Source organism: Aedes aegypti, chromosome 2 (assembly GCF_002204515.2).
Source record: "Aedes aegypti strain LVP_AGWG chromosome 2, AaegL5.0 Primary Assembly, whole genome shotgun sequence".
In the NCBI taxonomy this organism is placed as follows: domain Eukaryota; kingdom Metazoa; phylum Arthropoda; class Insecta; order Diptera; family Culicidae; genus Aedes; species Aedes aegypti.
Genome location: NC_035108.1, coordinates 434,557,050 through 434,584,755, shown reverse-complemented (window position 1 = coordinate 434,584,755; position 27,706 = coordinate 434,557,050). Strand labels below are relative to the sequence as shown.

Here is a 27,706-nt window from a genome sequence, read left to right as displayed (position 1 = left end):
TAAGGATAAATCTTGATGTTAAAACATTCAAAAAGATTAAAAATGTAAAAGTTATCTAATTTTTACATATGGCCAAATAGGGAACCACTATGGCCATAACTGGTACACTTTCCCTAAATATTTTCATGCCAGTCTTTCCCTAGGTGTAGATTTCAGAATATTTATCTGCTCTTTTCCAAATCACTTGAATGAGCAAAACAAATCCAAATTCCAATTTAAAAAAAAAAAATAACAACCAAACTCCAACTTGTTGGCTTCTTCTTTTATTTTTCTTATCATCATCGAACCCACCCCAAATTCATCAAGATGTCGCAGTAGTACGAACTTGAGTGAAGATTCCGTCGGTCACCGGTCAGTGATTTTCGTATATCTTAGCGCGTGGTGCTGCTAAAGCTAAACTAGTCGCTCGAGCCCGACCACGCTCCGCTAATGATCGCTTTTTAATTCGTCGCCCGACGGTCGCACCTTTTCAGTTTAGTAACAGATTTGAGCCAAGCTAGTTCGAGCTACTAGTGGCTAGTGGTGCGTTTTTGTTTCTGTTTCAAGTGAATTGGTCGTTCCCACCAGACCTAGGACTTTTCTCGGTTAGTGAACTGAATCCGACGATCCGGCCATCTCGAGATCGAACCCACATCACACCGTCAGTATATGGTTCTGTTTCTCGTTCATATGTGTTTCCGTGTGTGAAGCTGAGTCGATTGAGCGAGAGAAGCAAAACTCGCGCTTCCATCCCAAGAGCAGCAATTGCAGTCTCAATCGATGTGTGATTAGTGTGTTCTTGAGTCGTTTCAACCCCTTCTGCATCCAAGCACAAGTGCGGAGTGAGCGTAAGTAAAGCGCGAGTAAAACTACCCCCTTTGGGGCGGCCTGCGATTGACTGACCGGGCGCGTGAGAGAACGAAACCCCCCAAAAGAGAGCCGGAGAGATGCACCTGAACTGCGGGAGCTTTTATAAAGTGCCGTGTTGTTTTTATCCGTACGTTAATTTATTGAGCTTCTTCCAGCGGGTCGTGTCGCGGATCTTGCGAAAAAGCCCCGCGAAAAATTCTTTCATTCCCCACCGCGCGCTAGATTGAGAAGAAAAGCAGAAGTGTTCTAAGCGCCAAGTCGGAGAAACGGCTGCTGCTGCGTCTGAATCCTGTTTGGTTCTTGCTGTTTTTGGGTGAAGATCGACCAAACCAGATTCGCAACGTGTCTGAATTTAGTGTTGGTGTCGGTGCGGTGAAAATACGGTCAGAACTGAACGCCTGCAGCCAGTAGTGATCGACAGGTTGACCGGACAGGAACCGAAATCGGGCTGCTGGATAAAATTTGCTCAACTCATCCAGGGTGGTGATCAGCTGATTTCTAGCGCAGTGCAGGTGTTTTTTTTTCGAAACCCAAGTGATTGCCGGTTGCATGTCAGAAATTGTTGTTGCTATTTCACGGAAGTGCCAAAAGGATAAACTCGCAGTTGCGCAGTAGCAGTCAGCCACCCCGTTCCCTACACCGTACCGTACTCTACAACTTCCAGTGAGTGACACAGAATCGTGAGCAAAAGTGCATCGAACCGTGAATTCGGAGCACATATTCCGTTTTTGGTGGAACTTGTAGTTTTGCTGCCGCGAATGTGCGGTTTTTGTTTAGTGAATTGATTAGCGGGACGGAACTGGAATTCGGAATTCGCTAAAGAAGCTGAAAGACTGAAACGTGTGGAATATTCTATAGCAGCCCACGGGTAGACCAGAATCCAGCCCGGTTGTTTGCGTGCTCTAAATGTGGTAAGTTAGTTGGATGATGTTTTCTTTCTGTGATTTGTGATATATCCGGGTCCAGTGACAGTTAACGTTTGTCGGTGGCAACGGAGAGGAAGATTCTACTCTGTGTATTATAAAATTACGTGATGTCTGTGAGTGGTGATCTGTGTAGTTGGATAAGGTGAATGAAATCTCACATTGAGTCGTAAAACAAAACATCAATTAGTTTGATGGGAAATAAATGCAATGCCAAAGACACTGTTGTTGTGACTGGAACAGAAGGATGTTAATTGTCGTAATTGATGTTCATACTATTATTATTATTATCAATCATTTATTAACTTAAAGCAAATTCAAAATATGGTTTGTTTTCAGAATCAAACTAGTATCGAAATATGGTTTCGATTACCTTAACTATGAAGGAAATTGAATTTTGTTAATATTTTAATTCATCAAAACCATTGAAGTTGGAGGAAAAAATTTATTTTTGAACGTGCATTAAAATATTGCTTCCAAGGGTTTGAAAAGTGGGAAGCACCTGTAGGACATTTCCTGCGCATAATGAAAACCTGGATAAGACAGTCAAGGGATTGTCCTATCCATGATTTTATATGACTTTAAACAAAAGTTGACTAAATATCTATTGAACTATGGAATACTGTAAACTGTGTATACTAGACTAGTTTACTGTTAGGTTTTCATAACAGATCCCGTTCCACATCAAATTCTAAATTTGCTCGTCAAAATTAGTATCTTCTCTTGATATTTCACAAAATCGATTTGATTCACCTCAAACATTTTATCAATTTTTGACAGAATTTTCAATGCATGGGAAATTTGTAATAATTGAACATGTCTAGTGTATAAAAACATAATAAACTTAGTCAATGTGGGCAACTTCAATATTTTCTTAATTTTTGAAAATTTTTCTTGTACTTTGCATTGCGAATTGAAGAGCACACTTAGTCAAACTCGGTAATTTTGGCACCGAAATTAATATTTCATTAAACAACTCGTAGATTCATTATCATTAAATTTCTTGCGAAATGCAGCTGAATTGATTAACAAAATCAAATTGATTATTTTAACCCTCCAGCGCCCAAAAGTGAACTGTTATAGATAAAAAAATAATACCAACGGGAGGTGAAACGTTATGCTTAATCTAGTTTTTTGATGAACCGGTTCAATTTACCGATTCACTTTCGAACCGGTAAAATCCATTTTTTTTTATTTCAGGAGATAACCGCTGAAGTTTGCTGCTATAATTTGGTAGCAGTTTAATCGTAAGCTCAAATGTGTAACTATTTGACCGTTTCATTCTACCGATTCACTTTTGAACCGGTTGAAAAATATATTCACAACTAACAATTTTAGCGCTATTATCCAAGATTATTTGCTTTGTGCTGTATAACAGTTGAATTGAAGCAGCGAACGCAGCAAAAAATGAAAGCTGTCAAAAATAGAACGATTAGCGTTAATACAGCTGTAACGCAAACGATTTGCTGCTACAAATCTTAGCTGAATAAATTTCGTCAGTTATCGCTTTTGCTGCTTTCACTAAGCTGTAACTCAACACCGTAAAAGATAGCAACCTAATGATGTGGAATAATACTCGCTATCATCAATCCGGCTGCTTCTATACAATATGATTTGTTATGCTGCTCAATATATATTTAAGAAGCGCTTCGTCGTTAGCTATACAGCGAGCATACAGCAGTATGCTGTAAAACAACAACTTGTGGCGCATCTAATCAGCTTGTTGGATGTAAACATTGCGTTTGACGTTTCGCACCCTATTACAGCCTGATGAAGTGGTGTAAGCGCGGCTATGGCATCTTTTACGATCATTATAAAATACTGTGTGAACCGTTTTCGATGTTGAACAAAACGGTGTGTTTTCTTTGCCTTTCGATATAGACTGTGGTGGCAACAAGGGCAGCGTCGAGACTTGTGGATGCAGAGATCGTGAGTTCGATTCCAAGCTGTGGCAGGTAACGTTGGGAACATTAAATTCAGATACTTATGAAATGAATTCCGGAAGCTGTGAAACAGCTTGAAAATAATATTTAATCGATAATACAGCGAAGCTGTATAATAATTATTCAACAGTTGCAAAATGGTTGAGAAAGCGCCTTCCGAAGATGTTACACAGCTACTTCTCGTATAATTGTCGAGATAGAGCAATGATCGGTATGAATAAGAGCTACCAACACAGCTTAAAAGTAGCTGAGTAGATTCGCCAGATTTGTTGGTAAAAGGATCGCATAGAAGCTTTCGTTCGTATGTACAGCGCCTTTACTCAGCATAAAGCCGTGTATAAAGAGGGCCTAGAGAATGTTTACATTTGCACTAAATGTTAGTTGGGTTTTTATTTCAAAAAACATTCCGTGACAGTTAACTAACATTTGATAGAAGATTAATCCTACAAATGTAATGTGTAACTTATTAAACTGGTTCATTTTACCGATTCATTTTTGAACCGGTAAAATATTTTATACAAGATAATTAGAAAAAAATGCTGTTTTATTTTGATGGATGAAAAGTCGTTCGACTGGAATGCGTCATATTTTGAACCGGTTCATTTTACCGTTTCATTTTTGAGGAAATTTATGCAGTCTTCTTCAGTTGGACGTATTTATAAAATAATGAGAATCAACGTGTAATTTTATATCTTGTTATTTGATGAGCCTGTTCATTATACATACCTATTGATTTAATCAAAATTTAATTTCGATGTTTTGTGAAATAATAAATCTTGTTTTTTTTTTGATAAACCGCTTCGGTTTACCGGTTCACTTTCGAACCGATAAGATCAATAATTTTTATTTCAGAAGATTACCGCTAAAGTTTGCTGCTCTAATTTGTAACTTTTTGAACCGATTCATTTCATAGATCAACTTGTGAACCGGTAAAATCATTTATCTTCATTTCAGAAAATAACCCGTGAAGTTTACTGTTATCAATTGATAGCAGGTTATTCGAACAACTGAAATGTGTTGTTTTAAAACCGGTTCATTGTACCGATTCACTTTTAAGCTGGCATATAAGAAAACTTGTGCAATTAGTAATTCTTCAGTTAGACGATAATGATGAAATATGTTTGATGAAAATCGAAGTATAATGTTAAATGTTATTAGATGAAGCGTTTCAGGAGGTGAAACGTTGAGAAAAATCTTTCTTTTTGAATCGGTTTATTGTTAAAGCGGAGTTGGTAGGTTAAGCGGATTAGCCAACACATCTATGATGTTTTACGTTTTGGCTTTTGAGTTGCGTGAGCTACAATCCATTCGAGAAAAATCTGAAGTAAGAGGTATGAGCATTTGAGATTTTTGCAACGCTATTTAGACGATAATCGCTGTAGTTTGCTGCATGAATTTAGTATACGTTTTGTCGTACAACTGGAATGTGTAACTTTTTGGACCGGTTTTTTTTTCTCAGAAGATAACCCGTAAAATTTACTGTTATCATTGGATATCAAATCAATCATACAACTGTAATTTTGTACTCTTTGTATTAGTTCATCACTTTTATCCTGTACATTTTCCATTTTTAGTTTTGAAGATTCTCAGTATAGTTTGCTGTTTTATTGTGATGGAAGTTTGTAACTTATATGTAACTTTTTGAACTGGTTCATATTACCGTTTCGCTTTTGAACCGGTAAAACCATTCATTTCTTATTTCACAAGATTTCTTTCAGAATATAAGCGGTAAAGTTTACTGGCATTATTTGATGGATATTTAGTCGTATAACTGAAACGTGCTACCTTTTTGATCGGTTCATTTTACCGATTCCCTTTAGATCCAGTAATATCATTTTTATTTTCAGAAGACGACAATTGAAGTTTGCTGTTATATTTTGAAAGCAGGAAGAGCCAAGCCAAGGGCTGAAAGTCTCGTTAATAAAGACAATTCATTCATTCATTCATTCATTGAAAGCAGTTTAGTGGTACAACTGTAAAGTGTAATTTTTTGAACCAGTTCATTTTATCATTTCACTTTTGAACCAGTAAAATAAAAATATTGGCATTTAAGGGAAGTTGTGCAGTTTGCTAATAGAAATTTGATTATACGACTGGAATGCGTACTGAAATGCGTTACTGATCTGTTTATGAAAGGGTTTGACAAATATGCCATTATAAAATCAAACAAATCATGTTTATGATTCTACAGTCAACTCACAATATTGAACGGACCATCGAGCTAGGGAGATATAGTTACAGTTCAGAGCAACTGCGATTTAAATGACCAGCGAGGTAGCGATGTAAACTTACTTCTACTTTTGTTTTTTACTTCGAAATCAAGCTACAGAACATAGAGTTAGGCAAAGTTAATTGTATTTCGATTGGAGGTATAATTATAAGATTCAAAAGATTTTATTGAGTAGAAGCGTAACGTTGATATTGTTGATACACTTTTGAACAATCAAACAATATTGAACCATAACGAAACCATTCATAATTTACAACAAATATATGTAAATTATTGAACCGGTCCATTTCATTGCTTTCAAAAGCGTTATATATTAAATATATGTACCTATATATGACATATATGTCATGTAATAAAAAAAAAATATTGTATTATTAACTTTTTGTTTTTTTTTTGTATATTGATAATAATGAGAATTTAATAACGTACATTGTTCTATGATGAAGTTGTAGTGAACTGTTTGCCCTACAAGAAAAATAGCACACTGAAAAAAATATTTGATGTTTTTTTATGAAAAATTCATTTTAGCCGATTTTTAAAACGTTGTGTTTTTGTCAAAATAAATACGTTCTGATAGTGCAATAAGAATCTTGAAATGATTCTAAACCATGATGATTATAACGATAATTTCTCTAGAAGTAGCCATTTTCCAATTATATCGAGTTTAATGCAAAAAATAATTATTAAAATATTAAAATAGGTAATTTTCATTAGTTATTCGCGATTCTTCATCATTCTCAAAAGTAAAGACCATATATCTTTTCATTTACTTATTTTCCTAAAACTAATGAAAATGGCCTATTTTAATATTTAAACAACTTTTGTTGCAATAAACTCGATGTATTTCAAAAATTGTAACTTCTAGAGAAATTGTCCATATATTCATTATGTTTCAGAATAATTTCAATATTCTTTTTGTATCATCAGAACGTATTTATTTTGTCAAAAAATCAAAATTTTAAAAATCGACTGAAGGTTGTTCTTAGAAAAACTTTTTTATCAAAAATTTCTCCATCATGAAACTTTGTCCCAAACATCTGTTTACTATGGTGAAAATTAAAAAAATATTAAAAATAAGGTTTTGTGTAATCTAAAATTTAAGTTTTATGTATGATTTTTATTATGAAAATAAATAAACTATTTTTTTCTGTGTATATATTTTTCTTATAGTCCCAACGGTTCACTACAACTTCTTCATAGAACATTTTTCTCTAAAATCAATAGTTTCGGAGTTAGAATTTTTCAAATAATTTGCTTGCAAAAAATTATAGGCCATTTTCAAAAGTTATTCTTGAGTCAAAATGATCAATTTTTCTATGGAAAACACTTATTCTACCATAGCAAAAACATGTGCAAATCGAAGGCTATCGAGTACGATTTTTATTTGTTTTTTTTCGACTCATTCTGGATGGAAGTCGTCTTATGGGACTCTGAGGTGCTTCCCAAAACAGGTTCTGGGTACCATAATTAAGACCGCGGTGGCCATTTCTGATTTTTCTCGACATCTTACGACTATTATTAATTGCTTTTTATAGTTACTATCTGAATATTATTGTAATCCATTGCCATGTTAAATGCACAATCGAAAACTTGTCAGAGATGAAAAAATCGAAATAAAAAGAACATACTGTGTCCAAAAATTTAATACCTCAAATGTATACGAAGCACAGCTGAAAACATTGCAAACCACGTTTGTTTTGGAATAAAATGTCGTTTTGATTTCCTATTATAATAGAAAACAGAAAATGGACATTTTCTGCTTGGAGTCGATTCCCGGTGGCCACTCCGTATTGATGTGGACCACTTTAAGCAAAAATCAAACTAGATAAGTATAGCTTTCATTTACAATTAATTTCACGGAAATCAAAGAAGAATTAAATTTTTGACAAGCAAAACAAAACAGGTGTCACCTAGAGGTGACACTGGGCATTGGGGGGTTAAAAAGCATCAAATTATGTTTAGAAATTTTCCGTAGAAGCATCTCTATGTTTATCTGCATTTGATGGTAAAATATATTATTTCAAGATTTCTGTAATGATGTGAAGTAATGATCCTTTCATTTAACGCCAATTTATTGCATTGGTTTTAAGGTTGGTTGTGATTTTGTCGCAGGTTTCCCATTGTCCTTGACATGACTCCAGTTCAATAAAATTGCCTGTCATATCGGACATGGGATCGATTCTTGAAAATGTCACTTATTTCAAGGGATTTTTCTATTCGATGTTCTCCAGAACACCTTTTTTAAGTCATTACATTTCCTTATCATCTACTTTACTTTCTTGATGCGTGATCAATTTGACGCGTAAACTTATATGTTTGAAAAACATCTTTGGTTTTGTATAAATTAACTGATAGCGCGTGAGTAAAATAGCTATGCGCTTATGTGAGAAATTATGAAAAAAAATCGTTTTGCTCAGGTGTGATTCGAACCACAAGTCTTGCATGCTAGACGAATGCTTCGCCTACTATGCTTCTACGCCACATGATGGCTCTATAGCTCAGAATATAACAAACTTCGTATTCAAATCTCATAGCTCATGCGGCGTTTATATAAGGCGGCATCCACAAATTACGTAACGCTTTAGGGGGAGGGGGGGAGTAGGCTCAAGCGTTACGGCTCATACAAAAATTTGAAAATTTTCATACAAAAAGCGTAACGGAGGGGGGGGGGAAGGGTTTCCGAATTTCCGATTTTAGCGTTACGTAATAAATGGACGCTGCCTAATCTTCTAATCCACCCATATTATTTGGATTTTTCCATAATTTCACTCATGATTTGTCTATTTTTATGCACGCATGCAATAAGTTATCTTATCTAATAACCAAGCAGATTAGCCTACCAAACAGATTTTCTTTGATTTTAAGTATAGTAAGTAATTGCTTCATAGATTCTTTGGAGCACTCCGTTAATGCTTTCCCGGAAAAATATCTTGATAACTTAAAAAAAAATCATTTCAAATTTAAGACAAATCTCCATTGAACTCGTAGTGAAACTTGTAAATTAATAAACGACTTATTGCAAATAGCTTTGAAAGTATCACTTAAATAAGGGGTAGCTTCTAAAAATTTCATAAGAATTTGATATTCTATCCATTGGAAAATAAATCAATATTGCTACCGTTTATCCTACCTACGGTTTCATATGTGGCCGCGCCTCTGATTTCTTCTCACATTTTTTTAATTCAACATAACAAAGTAAAGGTTTTCAATGAATTAGAATCCTCTGAGCAGAATCTCAATAGAAAAACTAAATAGTACATTGGAGTACCTTCTACCTTATCTTTGACAGATACGCATATTTCGACTACCACTTGCAGTCTTCTTCAGTGTTAGTTACTCGTATCCACTGAAGATGATGAAATTATGCTTTCTTTTGATGTTGAAGCATTATTTTCTAGTGTGCCAGTCAAAGAAGCCATAATAACCTTTTGGAAGAATGGCTTCTTAAAAACCATCATAATGAATCAAATTGGGAAAACAAAGTTCGGTATTATATCAAACTAGTGGTTCCGGCAAACTCCGCCTTGCCATCAAGTAGGCTGTTCAAAAATGCTATGGATCGTCCCATACAGAATGACAGTTCCGTGCACTCTCATTTTTCAAACTTCCCCGGTGAATATCCTGGGATTTTTATACACACAAACACGTCGGAAACCATGACGAACAAAACGGAGAAAGAATCATTCAAATGCGTTGACCCGTTCGTAAGCCATTTCGTGACATACAAACATCATTCCGTTTTTATTTATATAGATAGAAGATAGATATGCTTGGCTGATATCAGGCTAGATTTTAATTTTTTTGGCAAGATCTTCATGGATACCGTCGATGGGGGTGACAATGGGTCTAGGGGTGAGATTGGGTCAACACGAAAAATCATGGTTTATAAAATATTTCAGCTATTAACGCTGATGTCACTAGAATTAATTGTTCATATGATAGGGAACATATTATTACATATAATTCATCACAATATACATTTTTAGAATTAGTAGTTTTTGTCTTCTATATCAATAAACTTGTATGTTGAAGCTAGATAAAATTTACAACATTAAATTTCTCCTGTGCAAAGTATAACATTTGTACTTTAACCTCTATCGTTGTATTAGTAGAAGATTGAAAGTGTTTTCACTACACTTGACACGTATTTTCCGGTATCTAATTGATTTTTCCACAAAAAAAAAATTTTTTTTTTCGGTACGGTGCCTAAAACATTAAAAATGGGGGTGAGATTGGGTCAAGCAAGAACGATAGTAAACGAAATTGCAAGACCACTTTTTTGACATTTTACTGTGCCGGGTGTTCTCATTCCTCATTAAGATGTGTTTATTCTTTCTAAATACAGCATCTCTGAAACATCAAACAAGTCTACTTCAGGATTCCGTGCATCGAATAACAATGCAATGCATTTTGACAACTTCTCAAACCAGCAACTGTGATTCGTGCGCAGCAACATCGTAAAATTTTATCAAATGATTTTTTTTTTAATATAATTATTTATTAGTGTTTTCATATTAAAGAAACATCTCACGAAAGTACAAATGAGTTGGATCGCTGAAATACCGGGATTATGACGTCAACATCTGCCTAAAATGTATTGATCGAAGAATGTCGCACCAAAATATAACTATTTGCGAAGGTTTAAAATAATCACTGTTTCAGTAGACCTTTGGAAAAACTGAATAGGCTTTATGGCAATGGGAATGAGACTTTGAAGATAATTTGAGGAGAAAAAATACAAGAAAATTTATGTAAACTTGACGATAAATGTTGGTTCTCATATTTTTTCTCATAGCTCTTCAAATTTTTGGTATAATCGTTCTATTGAGTGGGTTTATCATACTTATGAAACATCTTAGATTTCTTTTTGTCTCGTTTGCATCGTATTACATCAATATTTTTCAGCTGTGAATGGTTTTGCAATCATTTTCTCAAAATTAATTTATTTCAATAACAGTGACCCAATGCACAGTGGTCCAGGAATCAGTTTTACGCGGAAAGATGCATTTTGAGCTTTAGAATGAAACATTAGACAAAAACGGTCTTCTACAAAGTTGTTTGTATTAGTTGAGCCCTTTGTTTGGTGTTATTGAAAATTAGAGTGGACCACATTTTCATAGAAATTGTGTAACTAACTTTCTTATTTGTAGAAATCATATTATACATGCTTCAGCAAAGTTATAGACAATTCAATTTCAAGCAACTTTGCCAAAAAAGTTTTTTTGTATCTCTTAAATTGACCGATTTAGAGCTTTTTTCCTGCAGTGACATAGGGTGGTCCGAACAAAACTGGTTTTCTGGCTCTAGAGTTTTCAATTCAAATTTCTCATCAAAGTAGTCTATGAAACACTTTTAGAGCTTTAAAAAATGCGTAATTTGGTGAGTGAAGAATTTCGCTATCTTCTTTCGTTTAGGAGTTATTGTTGTTTTTCTCTCAAAAACATGCCTACTTTGATTGTGAATATCTCTGATTGGGGCAAACATAAAAAATATCTTTTGACGGCATTCAAAAGACAAAATAAAATTGTAAATTAAATCAAAAAATTAAAGATGTGTTAATTTTGTAACTCTAATAAAATGCCTTGAAATACAGAAGATTTTAAGCAGAAAGACTTTAATAACTTTTGAACTAAAATAGATATCAACAATCTTTTTGCATGAAAATTTGCGTTTTGATAAGTTCTAAAAGTCGTTCATAGACCGCTTTGTTGAGAAATCTGAAATAAGAAAGATAGGGCTCTAAAACTATTTTGAAGATTTTCATAGTATGCATTTCTTTATTATTTTGCATTTTGAGAATGAAAATGAAATTTTAGACAAAAACGATCTTCAACAAAATTGTTTCTAAAAATAGAAGCTTTCATACTGTGTCATTTGAAACTAGGGTGGCCCACAATATCACATAAATAATATATACTCAACTTTTTTATTTGCAAAAATACTGGTATATGCTCTTAGGCAAAGCGGTAGAACTTGAAATTTTGATCAACTTTGCCAAAAAAGTTTTTTTGTAGCTCAAAATTTGACAAGTCTAGAGCATTTTTTCCTAATCATCGCAGGGTGGTCCAACAAAAATAGGTTTTCAACTCTAGTTTTTTTAATATTATTTTCTCGTCAAAGTCGTCTATGAACGGCTTTTAGAACTTATCAAAACGCAAAATTTCATGCAAAAAGATTGTTGATATCTATTTTGGTTCAAAAGTTATCAAAGTTTTTGTGATAGAAAATATTTGACCTTCAAGATTAGAGTTACAAAATTAACACACCTGTAATTTTTTGATATAATATACAATTTTATTTTGTCTTTTGAACGCCGTTAAAATATATTTTTTATGTTTGCCCCAATCAGAGATATTCACAATCGAAGTAGGTATGTTTTTGAGAGAAAAACAACAATAACTCCTAAACGAAAGGAGATAGCGAGTTTCTTCACGCACCAAATTATGCATTTTTAAAGCTCTAAAAGTGTTTCATAGACTACTTTGATGAGAAATTTTAATTGAAAACTCTAGAGCCAGAAAACCAGTTTTGTTCGGACCACCCTATGTCACCGTAGGAAAAAAGCTCTAAATCGGTCTATTTAAGAGACACAAAAAAACTTTTTTTTGGCAAAGTTGCTTAAAATTGAATGGTCTATAACTTTGCTGAAGCATGTATAATATGATTTCTACAAATAAGAAAGTTAGTTACACAATTTCTATGAAAATGTGGTCCACTCTAATTTTCAATAACACCAAACAAAGGGCTCAACTAATACAAACAACTTTGTAGAAGACCGTTTTTGTCTAATGTTTCATTCTAAAGCTAAAAATGCACCTTTTCGCATAAAACTGATTCCTGGACCATAGTGCAATGTCACCCCCTCTATGGGGTGAGATTGGGTCATTTTTCATTCACTTGTAGTGCCGCAGTAAATAAATATTTTTCTTTAATTTTTTGACCAGTTATTAATGTACCATCGAAGTACATGCATACCAAATTTGAAGTCTATTGGAGCTAAATTGCGATAGTTATTCAATAAACAAATCGTACATATGCCTTTTTGACCCATTCTCACCCCCAACGACGGTACTAGGAAAATCCTTGGAGAATAATTCAGCAAGTTTTTCAAATCTTGCTTGTACTTTTTGATTCACTTTGGTAGAGGGTTCTCTAAAAGCTACTGAGCTCATATTTAGCAATAATTTGCCCTGTATATGAATGCATTTTACTGATGCTTTTCAGATAATTTTTCCGTTACCAAACTTTCCAATGTGAAAGTGAATCATTAAGGTGCCTGAGTAATTCTTGTTCATAATTCTTCGATTTGTTCTAATTTATTTAGGGTAACTGAGGGTAAAACGCGCCCTCTAAGGAAGGAAGCGTTTTTAGCTATGAAGAACATTATTAGAAGCCATTTTTTATTCATTATCTCATAGACAAACATGTTTTCTACCAAATAGTAGAAACAGCCATCCATTTTCTTTTTTCTGGAGTTAATAAATCAATTTTTACAAAATGCTTGCTTATCTGCATTTTTATTTTTTGCGGGGTATAACGCGCCACCTGATCTCGGCGTTAGTCGTTCACGCACACGCATGCGCAATCATGCTTGCAAATACGTTGCATATATTAGGGCGTTTGATCAGATGTTATTGTTCGATTATAGTATAAATGCTGATTCGAAAAATGTGCATTTGTAAGGTTCGAATTGGCACGTAACTACAGCGTGCCATTACATTTGCTGGAATTTGAATTCAAACGGCTGTTTTGGTGTTATGAAATAGGTGTGGCCGTTTTGCCCCACGAGTTGATTAAAGTTTAAGTCCTTCAATACGCTTTTTAAGGTTGAATTCACCACTTTTTTCGCATGCAATACAAACTATGGGAGTGCACAAGTCGATACTCGATGATAGTTTCAAAAGTTTTGTTGTTTATCGGCCTGAAAAATGGCCTAGAAAATAACACAAAATTACAACGAAAACAGCGAAAAACGTTTTTTCGAGTTTTTCACGATTTATGCCAGGAAAACACTTAAAAATATATCTAGAGAAGCATTTTAATACATTTCCATTATCTCGGGTGAAAAACAGCGTCCCAAAGCACGTCGTTCGTTCAAAACAAGGGTGGCGCGTTTTACCCCAACGGCGCATTTTACACCCAGTTCCCCTATGTCCTTATTGGAAAGCAGGCTTCTCAAACGAACACCGAACACGTTGATTCTTCTTGTTCTGTTCTGTGCTCGTGAAACTCAAACATGTGTAAAGTGAACATCGGTTCGAACGCCGGTTCGAAAACTGGTCTATTTATACATCGACTGCAACCGCGGTTCATATTTTAGTGCAAATCTTCGGTTACATCTGAGGTTCAAAACGGTAGCACAAAACGGACAGATAGAAAACCAGTTGAAATCCACGCTTATCAATTTCTACTTATCGTGTCTTGTTGTATGATTTAGTGAAATCATTGTTTTTTCATGAATTTACCGCTTAATGTTACCTAAAATAACAATCTGAATTGATTTGCTTAAATAAAACATCTATTCAAGCCTTAACGGTCTTGCGATTTGTACCAAGAAGTTCCATATATAATCGTACAAATTTATCCGCGTGGATTTCAACCGTTCTCTGTCTGTCTGCTTTGCGCATTATTTGAAGCTAAGTTTGAACCGAAGTTTGAACACAGGTACCGGGTTCGGTTTGATACACTGGTACAGAAACGAAGCGCGTTTCGGGTTCAACACAAGTTGCAAGGTTTAAACCAAAGTTAAGCATCGGTTCTGTTCATGGGAAGTCTGTTGAAAAGATTTTCTCCCAAATGTCAAGTATTTTTGTTAAATTATTCTAGAATCTTCAAAAGGTCGGCATAACCATTGATTTGAAGAACATCCATATTTTGGAGGTCCGTGGGTTGAGAGGGTAGCAGATTTTAAAAGGTTGGGAACCACTGATGTAGAATAAAACATTTCTGTAAAATCCATTGTATTTGAAATATTTTCAATCAAAATATTGTCATTTCTATCAAAATGGGACATTTATGGGGGTAGTTTTGTTTTTGGAGCGTTGTGATTTTAATTTGGTAAATTTCAGGCAACATAACCGTTAAATTTTGGAAACAAGCCAAAAAAAATCGCATAGCCTAAATCGAACGGTTGTTTGTAATAATGGTAACGAATTAAAATCACCTATTCTGAACATGGTTAGTCTCCAAAAAGGTTTACTGACATACTGAGATTAACAGAAACCCATGATTCATTTTTTGTATATGCATTTCCGTGCCGCCAAAATCGAATCGTGCCAAAATCTAAGCATGTCAAAAACGAACTGTGCCAAAATCGAACGGGCACTGTAGTCAAAGTATTTCGCCTACGAATATTGAAAAAAAAAACATCGTGGTAAGGAAGATATTAAGTTCCAATGGTAAAACTATAATCTTAGCATAAAGGAGTCGATCACAATAGCAATGTTTTACATAGATTTAAGGCAAAGAAGGTTGTCATTGAAATTTGTACGCGTTGTTAATAATTGTTTCAATAATTGTCAAAATTTCGAATGAATGAATGAAAATCAGTTGGTATTTCACTGATGCATCTGAAAAAGTATCAGCATATAATTTGCTTGTCAGCGCATATAGTGATACTTTAACGGTTATTTTGAAAATTTTTAGTTATTAGAAATCCTTGCCACCTGAGCTCTTCGAACGAAATTGCAATATCTATTTTTTAATGTCATTTATATAAATAAAAGAATCCGTAGCGGTAAACGCGCAGCTATTCAGCAAGACCAAGCTGAGAGTCGTGGGTTCGAATCCCACCGGTCAAGGATCTTTTCGGGTTGGAAATTTTCTCGACTTCCCAGGGCATAGAGTATCTTCGTACCTGCCACACGATATAAACATGCAAAAATGATCATTGGCAATGTATGCTCTCAGTTAATAACTGTGGAAGTGCTCATACGAACACTAAGCTGAGAAGCAGGCTCTGTCCCAGTGGGGACGTAACGCCAGAAAGAAGAAGTTATGACTTAAAAGAATTTTGTGCCAAATTTTGGATTTTCATACCAACTAGGCCAAAAACGTACGAATGGGTTGAAACCTAGAGGTAGGTTGAAAACTGGTTATCTTCCATCATAGACTATATTCTTTCTGAGTTAGATTATTAGCATAGCATAGCATAGCATAGACTGACTGTACAGGTCAATGGTTGCTACTCCGTGATTGATCGGAACTGGTAAGAATTGCACTACGATCCAAATGAATAAGGGATGGGAGTTTCCGCTTACTCTCGAAGTGCAATTTTAGCAGATCTAATATTATTGATCAATAACGGCGCCGGCCAAGTCCTTACAGTCAGTTGGGATGGGGAAGGAATGTTAGAGCGTAATGATTGTTGCTTCTAGAGACCGAGAATACCTCTGCATCTCCACAATCACCACGGGAAGGGTGTTTATTAGTGAGGGAGGAAAAGATCTGGGAGTCACCTCTGGTCGATGATGCGATCCATAGACAAGGGGGAAATATACGACTTATATTTAAAACAAGTTTTTATTTTTGTCTCGAGAAGTTTTTGGTAGAAGCTTTATAAAATACGTCAACATCTATAATGTCGAACAATTCAAAAGATGTTTTTATTAATGACGAAAACTGAAAATAATATGTATGTATTTTAAATTATATGAAACAGAAATAATGCCGACACTTGTAGTGACGAACTATACATAGTTTGTTTGAAAATTACATATGAGTATTACTGTGCATTTTGTCTCAATATGGTAGAAGTTTTAAAAAAATTTCAATTTTGTCTGAATAGTTGAAATTTTAAGCTTTCATTTCATACAAAAAGATTGGAAATCGGTTAAGCTGTTCAAAAGTTATAATTGTTTTTTAAACATTACAAATCTAATGCGCTGAGACCTACAGTGTGTGCCGATAAAAAATGACTGATTTTTTATTTTCAAAAAAAATATATCTCAAAAACTAAAAAACATACATCGCTGAAAATTTGACAGTTTACGTAAAATTTTCTGAACTTTTGAGAAAAATGAGAGCAGCAATAGCCCCTTTGGTCCCGAGGCCTTCAAAACACGAAAAAAACGGAAACTATTGAGTTTTTTCATGTAAAAAACACAGTTTTTGTGAAATTTTAAATTTTTCCCGAAAAGTCAAAATCTTCATTTTGTCCAAAAAGATTGAAAATCGGTCGAACGGTTCAAAAGTTTTTACAAAATCGCGATTTTTCAGGCCACCCTATTTCGGAAATGGTCACCCTAATCAAAAAATCCAAAAATACGTGTATCCTTATTTCGGATAAGGAACAAAATAGCAAATTTTCACGGAATTCGGAGACCCACTAGATCGGTTTTTCATGGAATGGCTGTATATTGAAATTGTAGAAGAAAAAAGCAAAATGCCGACACTTATAGTGACGAACCATACAAAGTTTGTTTTAATATTCCTAAAATGTTACGCTTTCAAGAAAAAAAAATGTGCTATCACAAGCATGAAACGAACTCACCAGTTGGTAATCCATCCTCGACTGAACACAAAACTGACACTGACAGCAAAACTTCTTGGCGTCCCGAAAACAAACCGTCTTGCTTGTGCCTTCCCAAATACCTACTCAGCAAGACGCTTCAAAACAGAAAAAAAAATAATTCTTCGGCGACGAAACCACGCACGAAACCGTGAGCAAAATCTTTCGGACGACGCAAAACCGAACTGTCCTGCTTGGGCTTCACGAAGCACTCATATTATTTCTGAGTTAGGTTATTCCAGAAAAACAATATTCTTGTTTGCTTCTTCTTTTCATAATATACAGTCACCCTACAGTTATGGATCAACTAAGGGTCATTTTTCACAACAAAATGTGATTAAAAATCATGTTGACGCTGTACAAAACCGGATTACCTCCCTGGCACTGCGGAATATAGTTGTTTTAAGAAATACACCACAACATTTGCGTTCATTTACGAAAAAGTGTCGATTTCGATAGAAATTTCAACCATTGTCCATCCCACAGATGTGGATCAGTGGGAGAGGTGGTTCCTTATTATGGATTAGGGACGTTCCGATATTGCAAAGTATCGATATTTGATTCGATACGATTATCGAATCAAAATATCGATACCACCGATATATCGATCCAAAATATCGATATATCGGAATATCATTTGATATATTCAAATGGAGAAAAATTCAAGATTATTGCTTTTTTGACCGACATTAAAATAAATGTCTTCTTTTTAGATACTTTTTAGTAGAATTTGAACGGAAAATGCTTCTTTAAATCTATATAAATAAAAATGGAATGGTGTTTGTATGTCACGAAATGGCTTGAAAACGGGCTATCGGATTTTGAAAATTCTTCCATAGTTATGTTCCTGAGGTGTTCCGACGTGTTTGTGGATATAAAAAGTAAAGGATATTTAACGGGAAAGTTGAAAAAACTAGAGTGAATGGAACTTCCATTTTGCACGGAACGTTTAATGGCGTTTTTCAACAGCCTACTTGATGGCAAGACGAAGTTTGCCGGGACCACTAGTACAAAATAAATAATAATATATAGAGAAAACCCTACAATTGTTGTTGGTAAGCGTAAATAAGTGTTTAATCAATTATCATTTCCTATCCCTTAGCTTTCGCAAGGATGTGGCCACGACAGTTTTCGACTGCCAGAAAATGCGTCAATTTTGTCTAAGAGGCAGATTTGTTCCAAATCTTTGTCTATGGTAACGGACGGGAACCCTTTTCCGTATAATCTTAGTGACATAAGTTAGTAATCAAATACTATTTTTCCATGGCCCAAGTTTGGAGATCTGTATCTCAGCTTTTGGTAGTCCGAATTGCATAAAATTTGGATGAAGAAAAAATATAGAAAAAGAAAAATAATCTCAAATTTTGTACATACTGAGATCATTCAATTCCAGACCTTTTCCAAAGTGTTTCAGAGGGTTATTCAAACATAAAAGTAATCAAGCGATTTTTTTATTTAATCAAAAAGCGATAAATTGTAATTGGTTGTGTGGTATTCTGTAAGTTTATGTAACTTTTGAAACTGAACAACTTTGCCGAACAATCTAACCAACTTACCATTTCTAAAGTAATTAAAAAATCTCTTGGATACTTACTTTTTCCTTTGAACAACCCTCTAAAACTCTTTCGGAAATGTCTAAAATTTAATAAGATCAGTATACACAAAACTTCAGGTTATGTGTAGTTCGCCATACAAATTTTACCCAATTCGGACTACCAGAAGCTGAGATAAAGATACAGATCTCCAAACTTGGGCATTTTGTATGGAAAAACAGCCTTCAGTTACTAACTTTTGTCACTGACTGTATTAATGTACGATATATCGGAAGGAAATATCGATATTACCGATATATCGAATAGAAATTATCGATACCAAAATATCGAATATCGAAAGCAAAATATCGATATTCCGATATATCGGAAGTATCGGAACGTCCCTATTATGGATCAAACCGACTCATATTATGGATCAACACACTATAACAGCAACTTATCTGCGAGGTAAATGAATGGAGTGTTAGTGAAAGTATACTTTTTGGCGTTTCTTTTGGAATCGCCTTATCTTTGATTCATAACTGTGGTATGGTTTTCAATACCCCACAGATATGAATCAAAGCTTCTAGGAATATGGTAGACATTTTATTTCCTAGGAAAAGGGAAAATGCGTAAACGTCCATTATAATTGACTGCGATGCTGTATAGATTTATGGTTAACGTAGGTAAAATGTGCTCTGCGTAATTGCAACTTAATTCGATGAGATATTCTCCGTTAAATCCAACAATGATCCATATCTGTGTGCTATCCATAACTGTGGGGTGACTGTAGTACACTGAATGTATACTACTCTATCCGTGTTTTGAACACATTTCCGCGGGATGTGTATTATGGTAAATTATATACCCCATTTAGTTTTCTAGAAAATCATTGAATTCTTATAACATTGAATTTCCTTAAACATCTTTGATTTTAAATAATAAAGAAATTACTGTTTAAAAGCTTTATCAGAAACCTTAAAATAAAAACAAACAGACATAAATAAATCTATGAGGGTTTCCAATTTGCAACACAACTTAGAAAAATTAAATGTCGAAGCAAAAAAAAATTCTAAAATTGGTTTTCTTCCTATTTTCTCGAAAGAACTCCGTACTTATTTCCTTTCTATTACTATTCGACCTTGCGTCTTTTGAGTCTTTTACCTGGACATCCCAAGTAACCAGTAAGCACGATAATGCGGCACGGTAACAGCATTATATGCGCATATAGGGTAATAATTTGATGCATGCCAGTTTTATATACGCATATAATGCTATTATAATGCCAGAAAAGGCGAAATAGCGTGCCATTATAGTGCCAAGATATAGCCGTGCTTCTCTGCACCACTAATGCTGATATAAGACGACGTGAGAAACGTCAGTTGTTTTCGCCCAGATTTTAGGGCGAATATTTTGTGCTTTCGCGTACGCAACCAGAGAGCTTTCCCGTATGCGGCCAAGCAAGTGGTACACGAGGTAAATAAATGAATGAATGAAAACGGAAACCTATAATAGTATGCAAAAAATGTAATAAAATGATACAGATAGTACTTCTCCGTATCAGACATATTCGTTTTGGTAGTTTTCATCCTTTTGAGGACATGCAATTGCCACATTTGGATCCTCGTTATGATGATGAAATTCCTCATTTTGCGTCTCGAACCTGCGACACCCGTATTGTTGAGTTGTTGTTCTGTTTCTTTGCTCCTACGGCCACATAAGATGAATAGTATTGGAAAGAAAAGTGACCAATTTAAACCATCACTTTTCCCCGCCATAAAACCTGCAATTGACTCCCTCTTACCACTATATGCAAACACAAAGCACGTGATATATCTGTCAAAACACTGGATGGCATTTAAACATGCCCTGTATTCGAATATAAAGCCAATATAGTGCTTATTTAATGCCTGTATGCATCAGGCTTAGAAGCATTGATGATGCTGTAATAGGGTTTCTATGCAGCGGAAGTGCTGCTATAAGGTGGGTAAGCATTTGTAGTGCTATTATAATGCATGTACACATCTATGATGCTGATTAAGGGCTTATTATTAGTGCTTATGGTTACTTGGGATTTTGTTTTTTATCTTTCAACATTAATGCACTTTAAATTAATCCTGAAATGAATACTAATCTGAATCTCGTCTGTTACACTGCATCATTGTTGATTCCCAAATAATGTTTTTTTTTTTCAAAAAAAAACCTTCATTTATAGCATCACCAAATGCTTTATACCACAATTCTAACTTCAACTTGCTTCCGAAATAGTTAATTAAGGAACTTCCCTTAGAGTTCTTCCAAAATTGTAAAGACATTTTGAGTAAGGAGTTTTGTAGAGAATTCCAGGCGCCCTTTAAGCTACTGTGATGGTTTTAATATTTTCAATAAATCAATAAAATTATCTTCAGTAGTAAATAAAACATGTCTACAACAATTCTGCTGTAATTTGACGATGTGACGTTAGCGCTATTTTGGGTTTCAATTTATTTTGTATTATTTTTTTTTCTATTTTTTAAAAAGTGATAAATCTGTAACATGGAGTTCCAACTATAATTGCTCGTTGAACACATCTACTCAATGTTTTGTCATCATTTCTGAAAGTACTATGCAGGAATTACAGGATTTTTTTAAGAAGCTTATGGAGTAAAATATGATGAAATTTGTTAAGAATTTGTTGGAGAACTTTATGAAAAAATAAGGTGGTGCATGATAAACAGGCTTGATAGAAACTCCTATGCGATGCAAAGAACAGGTGATTTTGCCGTTTTTCGGGGGAGAAAAAAATTAACTCAAAATTTTCAACACAGATCCTCAAGCGATTCGAGTGAGAGTGCAGAAAAATGCGAGGATTTTTTCAGGCAATCTCTCTCTCTCTCGTTGCGATGCTCATCATCACTCACACTTCAAACGAACTCTCGAATCTGCCGCCCGAACAGACAGTTCTCGGGGAGTTGTGAGAGCACCCTTTTTTGATGGAATTTTACTCGTTTTTTTTGTGCTGCATCTTTCTCGCTCATTTTTCGTTGCCTCTCTGCTTAGCATTTTTTCGCTCCCTCGCAAAGAGGCAAAGGCAGCACGCTGCTCTAGAGTAAGTCACCGAACTCTGATGATGTTGAGGAGAATTATCAAGCCTGATGATAAGGATCAGCTTTTGGAAACGATTGAAACATTGCCGGTGGAATCTATGATAAATTTCCTGGAGGTAGTTCTCAAATCCATGAAAGCCTTGTGTTTCAGTAACAATATCTAAGAGCTTTCTGTGAAGAATTCAAAGAAAAGTTCATGGACCATGCGAAAATAAGATAATTTTAGCAAATATTATAAATCATGTTCTCCGCAGAATTTCCTAAAAAAAAGTCTGGTAACCTTCCCAAACTAATATTTAAGGAAGACTTGGAAAGTCTTTAAACTTAAAACATGAAAATTATGAAAGGTTTGCTGAAAAAATTCTGCAGTTATTTTTAAAGAAATCCGTAGAAAAACTTATGGTGGGAGATCTGCGCTGCACATAGAATAAAAATACTCTGATTAACAGCACGGAATGTTAGTCTTTCACAAGTCAATTTTGTTGGGCTCTCTTCGTTTCGAAAATAAGCAAGACCGATGAGCGAAATCAACCTAAATGCCTCAAAGAGGTTGATTTTCCCAATTGAAAATGGTCAGTTTTCGTTCACTTTACGCCATGGAGTAAAACTGACATTTTAGTGCCAGAAATCATCACTACATTTAGTAAATCGTGATTATCCTATCATCAGTCAACCGCCTGAACATAACTGTCTCTATGTCTCCTCCAAAATCCTTACATAACCGTTCCCTCAGTATGTTTATAACTTAATGCGAAAAATCCCCGATTGTCAGTAGTACCTATACTGCATGCACCATCGCTCATCGTATCTAGCTCAAATAGCTTTTTTGGGACTTTTTCGGTATTCGGGGCTATAATTTGCCGAGATTGTCGCCAACCACATCTCCCACTAGTTTGCACTGCAAAATTGTTTGAACATTTAGAAAAAAAAAACACTTATAAACAGTTGGGCCGAACGGTGAAAGGAACTTGTTCGATGAGAACAAGTTGTCTGAGAGACTTTTGTTCAGAGAGCGCCAAATTTTTCCAAATGATTACATTTTGGCTCAAAATGTGTGAAATTACCCAACATTATACGACTTTCTTCGGTTAAAGATTTGGGGTGCATTTAATTAGCTTGTAACCTTTGCCGCTTGTCGTGATACATAAGTGAATTATGTCTCGTTAATGACAAATTGAATACGACTCTCACGAAATCGGGGATTCCTAGAGCAACATTAGATTGAATTAGATTGACCAGCAGTGAAAGGTTGAAGCTTATGTATGAAAATGGATCTCTTGGTTACCTATGTTTTATTACAAATATTCGAAAAGAGAGTCGTTTACTTACCCCTATTTGCATTAATTTTTGCGTGTAGAAAAGTGTTCCCGGAAATTATTACACCTCATTGTAAATTTTTAAATCATTCCTATCCTAGTTCTTTTGCAATTGCATTTTTCAAATTTTCCAAGATCTTTTCCAAATGTTTATTTTAAACTTAATGCAAAATCTTCCTTGTTTTTCAACAATCAATTTAAAAGCGTCCGGTTTGGCCGTGAATTTGCGTTGTTTGCGGGATGGGATAATTGTTGAATGGAACAGTTTAGCACATGCAACAGATCAATTAATCAAAGATCATGCAATTGGAGATAAACCGGCTCAATTCCATTTGATATTCCCATACTTGCGCATACAGGTCTTATCAACGAGATCCCGAACTTGATCAAACTAATAATTAATGCACTAATAACATGTTTCCATGAAAAAACGGTTCAGTCATATCGTAACGCAATCAAAATTCCATTTCACGTGACCTGGTATCATTTTTTTCGGCCCTTCGAAATCATCGGTCAGCAGGTAATCCAATACCCAGCGTCATTTCGACATGCTCGTCACTATTCGCAGCCAGTCCCATTGGTCCCAATCGATCATCTACTGGCAACCAGTTCAACCTTGACTTAAAGCTACGTAGCTGCTACTAAGCCGTTAGCGCTGCAAGTCTCGGTCCGGTCTTTGGACTTTGTGCGCAAGATCCAGTCGTCAGTGTCTGTCAAAACAAAAAGGGGCCAACTAGACAAAAACTAAACGCAGTTCCAGCCTCCCAGCCCGCGAGTGTCGATTATGTAAAAACGATCAGAAACAAATAATCGAGGAAAACCAGTGTGAGTCAAACCTACAATCTGAACCGAAGTTGGAAAGTATGTCAGAGTCACACGCTTTTCGGCTGCTTAGTAGCTCTAAGACTCCGTGGAGCATGTGGACATTGTTGACAAAGGCGACTTAGTGCAGTGGTTCTTAAATTTTTGAAGTTGAGGCCCCTTTCAAGTTTTTAAAACATCCCGCGGAACAGTGTAAAAATAGATTCTTGGCAAGGAATTCGATATTCTTTCCTCATTTCACTCAAAACGCGGAATCCTCTCGAAACTATGAGCTGAATTAATGGTGTGATTTTCGACAGGAATTTCTGCCAAGGTCTTTGAGTAGTTCCTGCAAAAACTTTCTATGGCTTCTTCTTACAATTCATCGTGGACTCCTATGAAATTTCTTAAAACTTTCAAAACAGCAAATACCAGCACAATTCTTAAATTTTGTATGGAAGATTTAAAGATGAGTCGACAAGATCTTTTGCTGAACTCCTAAAAAAATTAATTGAAAAAATTTTTCTTGGCATGATCTTTGTGATTTTTTTTTCTAGAAATGTTAGAAAATTTTCCAAACATAAATAAGTTGTTACAATCCCCTAGAGGTCCAAGGATCACCGATTGGGAAGCCCTGACTTAGTAGCACCACACTCTTTGATCCGAACTTTGTTCTCCACACTAAACGCATCAAGCACAATCGATCAGGCAAGTGCCGTCTCATTTGGGAATTAAACGAACACTTTTTCGTAGGATTTTGCCAGGGTTGACCTCGAGAAAAAACTATCGCCAAACTGTGGAACATTGCGGATTGCGTGTGGAGCTTTTATTTTTTCTTACTCCTATGCCGGTTCCATGGACAACAACAGGTGGAGTGCGATTCATCTTGTTGAGTATCATTGCGATGGGTTCGAGGAGTGAGGCTGCCTCGCGAGGGGCAGATTGGTAAATATCGAGCAAATATCTATCGTTTTGTTGCTAGCTGGGGCCAAGCTACCAGGCACAAGGGGTAATAAGCAGGCAGCGTGTGTCATTGTCACGCACAGTCGCACAAACTGTTGTAAATGTAACGCAACTTTTGAGACACACGCGCAGCACGGGTCGTGTCAAAGGAGCAGTGACATTGGCGGGAGATTTCGTATGATTTGTGGATTTTTCTTCTGTATGTTTTGTGAGGAAATGTTGAAGCATGGGTGTGACTTAATCGACCGCAATTATGATTGCCTGTTGATCGTTTTAAAATCTATTCTGATAGTTCGTTTCGCTACACGATATAATAATTCCCTGAACATAAGATGGTTTACCCTTGTGTAATACCTTTCAGTTTTAATTTATTACCCTATCCTATTCCTATCCTATTCCTATCCTATTCCTATCCTATTCCTATCCTATTCCTATCCTATTCCTATCCTATTCCTATCCTATTCCTATCCTATTCCTATCCTATTCCTATCCTATTCCTATCCTATTCCTATCCTATTCCTATCCTATTCCTATCCTATTCAAATATTTTTTTGACCAAATCCTAAACTTTGCTAATCTTCCTGACACTTGTTCTTTTTTCAGTTTTTCTTCATCAGCCCTTCTAGATTCTTCTATTCCATGGTTGTTTTTTTTTTCGGACTGCAATCGCTTATTTCTTTCTGCTTTTTATCGATGCTATCAGCCTTTCAGTGCACACTGGGCCAGGAACATTACCCAGACAAAGCCTCTAGCGCTCTAGGAGTGCATTTTATCGAGTTGGTGACAAAGGAGACTTGTCTTGAATTTATTTGTTCCTCAATTTGATGATAAAGGTTAATTGCAAATTTCGCCCCATAGATAGCGCTGCGATGCAAACTTTTTTATTTCGCGTCCTAGAGCTTTCGAGTACTACGATTTCAAATATCAAAGTTTTGGTAAAAAATGTGTAAATCACTTAAATTTTACGTTTTTATACTTTTACATCAAAATCGTAAAATGCTTCATCTATATAAATAAAAATGGACTGGTGTTTGTATGTCACGAAATGGCTTGAGAACGGGAGAACGGATTTGCACTATTCTTTCACTGTTGTATTTGACAGGGGATGCGACGTGTTTGTGCGGAGAAAAAGTTTAAGAAAGCCTTCTAGATAGTCAGAAAAAACGGGAAAAAACTAAGCTGTCGTTTTGCATGCGAGATTTCATGACGTTTTTTAACAGCCTACTTGATGGCAAGACGAAGTTTGCCGGGGCTTTTTAAATGAAAATCTTGTTTAAATTTAAAAAAAAAAATTTCGACAAATTATAACAAAATCATAATTTTCAACATAATTTTACTCAAAAAGTGACAAGAACTGCAAAAACTTATGAATGTTCCGAAATACGATATATTTGATCTACCAAATGACGGATTTCACGCCAACTCGACAAAGGGATTGGCAGCACCCCTTCAGAATTCAATGAAACTTTATGGGTGTGAAGACTATGTGAAACTAAGATACTTTACATACTTTGTTTTTTCAAAATCGATCTAGACTAACATTTGGAAAGGGTCAAAGTTTATTTTTACTTTTTTTTTATAAACCCGTATAACTCGAAAACGGTAAGACCTACAAAAAAGTGTTGTATGGAGGACTGTCGTGCAATTTCCTGACGTTTTAGAGAAAAATATTAAAAAAATAAAAACACATTTTTTACACTGAAAAAAAAAAATATTCAAAACTTTAAAGTCGATTTAAAAAACGGCCATTTCAGATTTGGATCATCCTTAAGCAAAAAGTTTCGTTGATAAATTTACTAAAAAACGTCCATACATTGCAAATTTGGCATATTTTAGGGAAAAAAGTTTTTCTAACATCGAATTTTTGAAGTCCCAAAGTTTTTTTACCTTTTTTTTATAAACCCGTATAACTCGAAAACGGTAAGACCTAAAATAAACTGTTGTATGGGGGACTGTCGTGAAATTTCCTGAAGTTTTAGAAAAAAAATATTGAAAAAATAAAAACACATTTTCTACACTGGAAAAAAAAATATTCAAAACCTTAAAGTCGATTTAAAAAAAACGGCCATTTCAGATTTTGATCATCCTTAAGCAAAAGTTTCGTTGATAAATTTACTAAAAAACGTCCATACATTGCAAATTGGGCATATTTTAGGGAAAAAAGTTTTTCTAACTTCGAATTTTTTAAGTCCAAAATGAATTTTTTATTTTTTTTTATTTCGCTTTAAATAGTCTAGTACATATGATCATATTTTCAAGTGATAAATGAGTTTTAATCACAAAATAGATTATATTTGTTTTATTGGGAGTAGTTAAAAGAAATAAAACGGAATTATACAGTTTTTTTTAAATTAAATTCAATTGATCTTAAATCGACTTTAAAGTTTTGAATATTTTTTTTTTCAGTGTAGAAAATGTGTTTTTATTTTTTCAATATTTTTTTCTAAAACTTCAGGAAATTCCACGACAGTCCCCCATACAACACTTTTTTGTAGGTCGTACCGTTTTCGAGTTATACGGGTTTATAAAAAAAGTAAAAAAAAAAACTTTGGGA

At 34.9% G+C, this 27,706-nt stretch overlaps 1 protein-coding gene across 1 annotated transcript in view; it reads left to right on the top strand.

Annotated features, from left to right (window-relative positions):
- The first annotated feature begins 578 nt into the window (after window positions 1-578).
- LOC5575560 (elongation of very long chain fatty acids protein AAEL008004) overlaps window positions 579-27,706 on the top strand; it is a 102,834-nt gene continuing 75,706 nt past the window's right edge. Inside the window, exon 1 of the mRNA XM_021847806.1 lies at window positions 579-1,760. The gene's annotated coding sequence lies outside the window, so the exon portion shown is untranslated. The remainder of the gene's footprint in view (window positions 1,761-27,706) is intronic.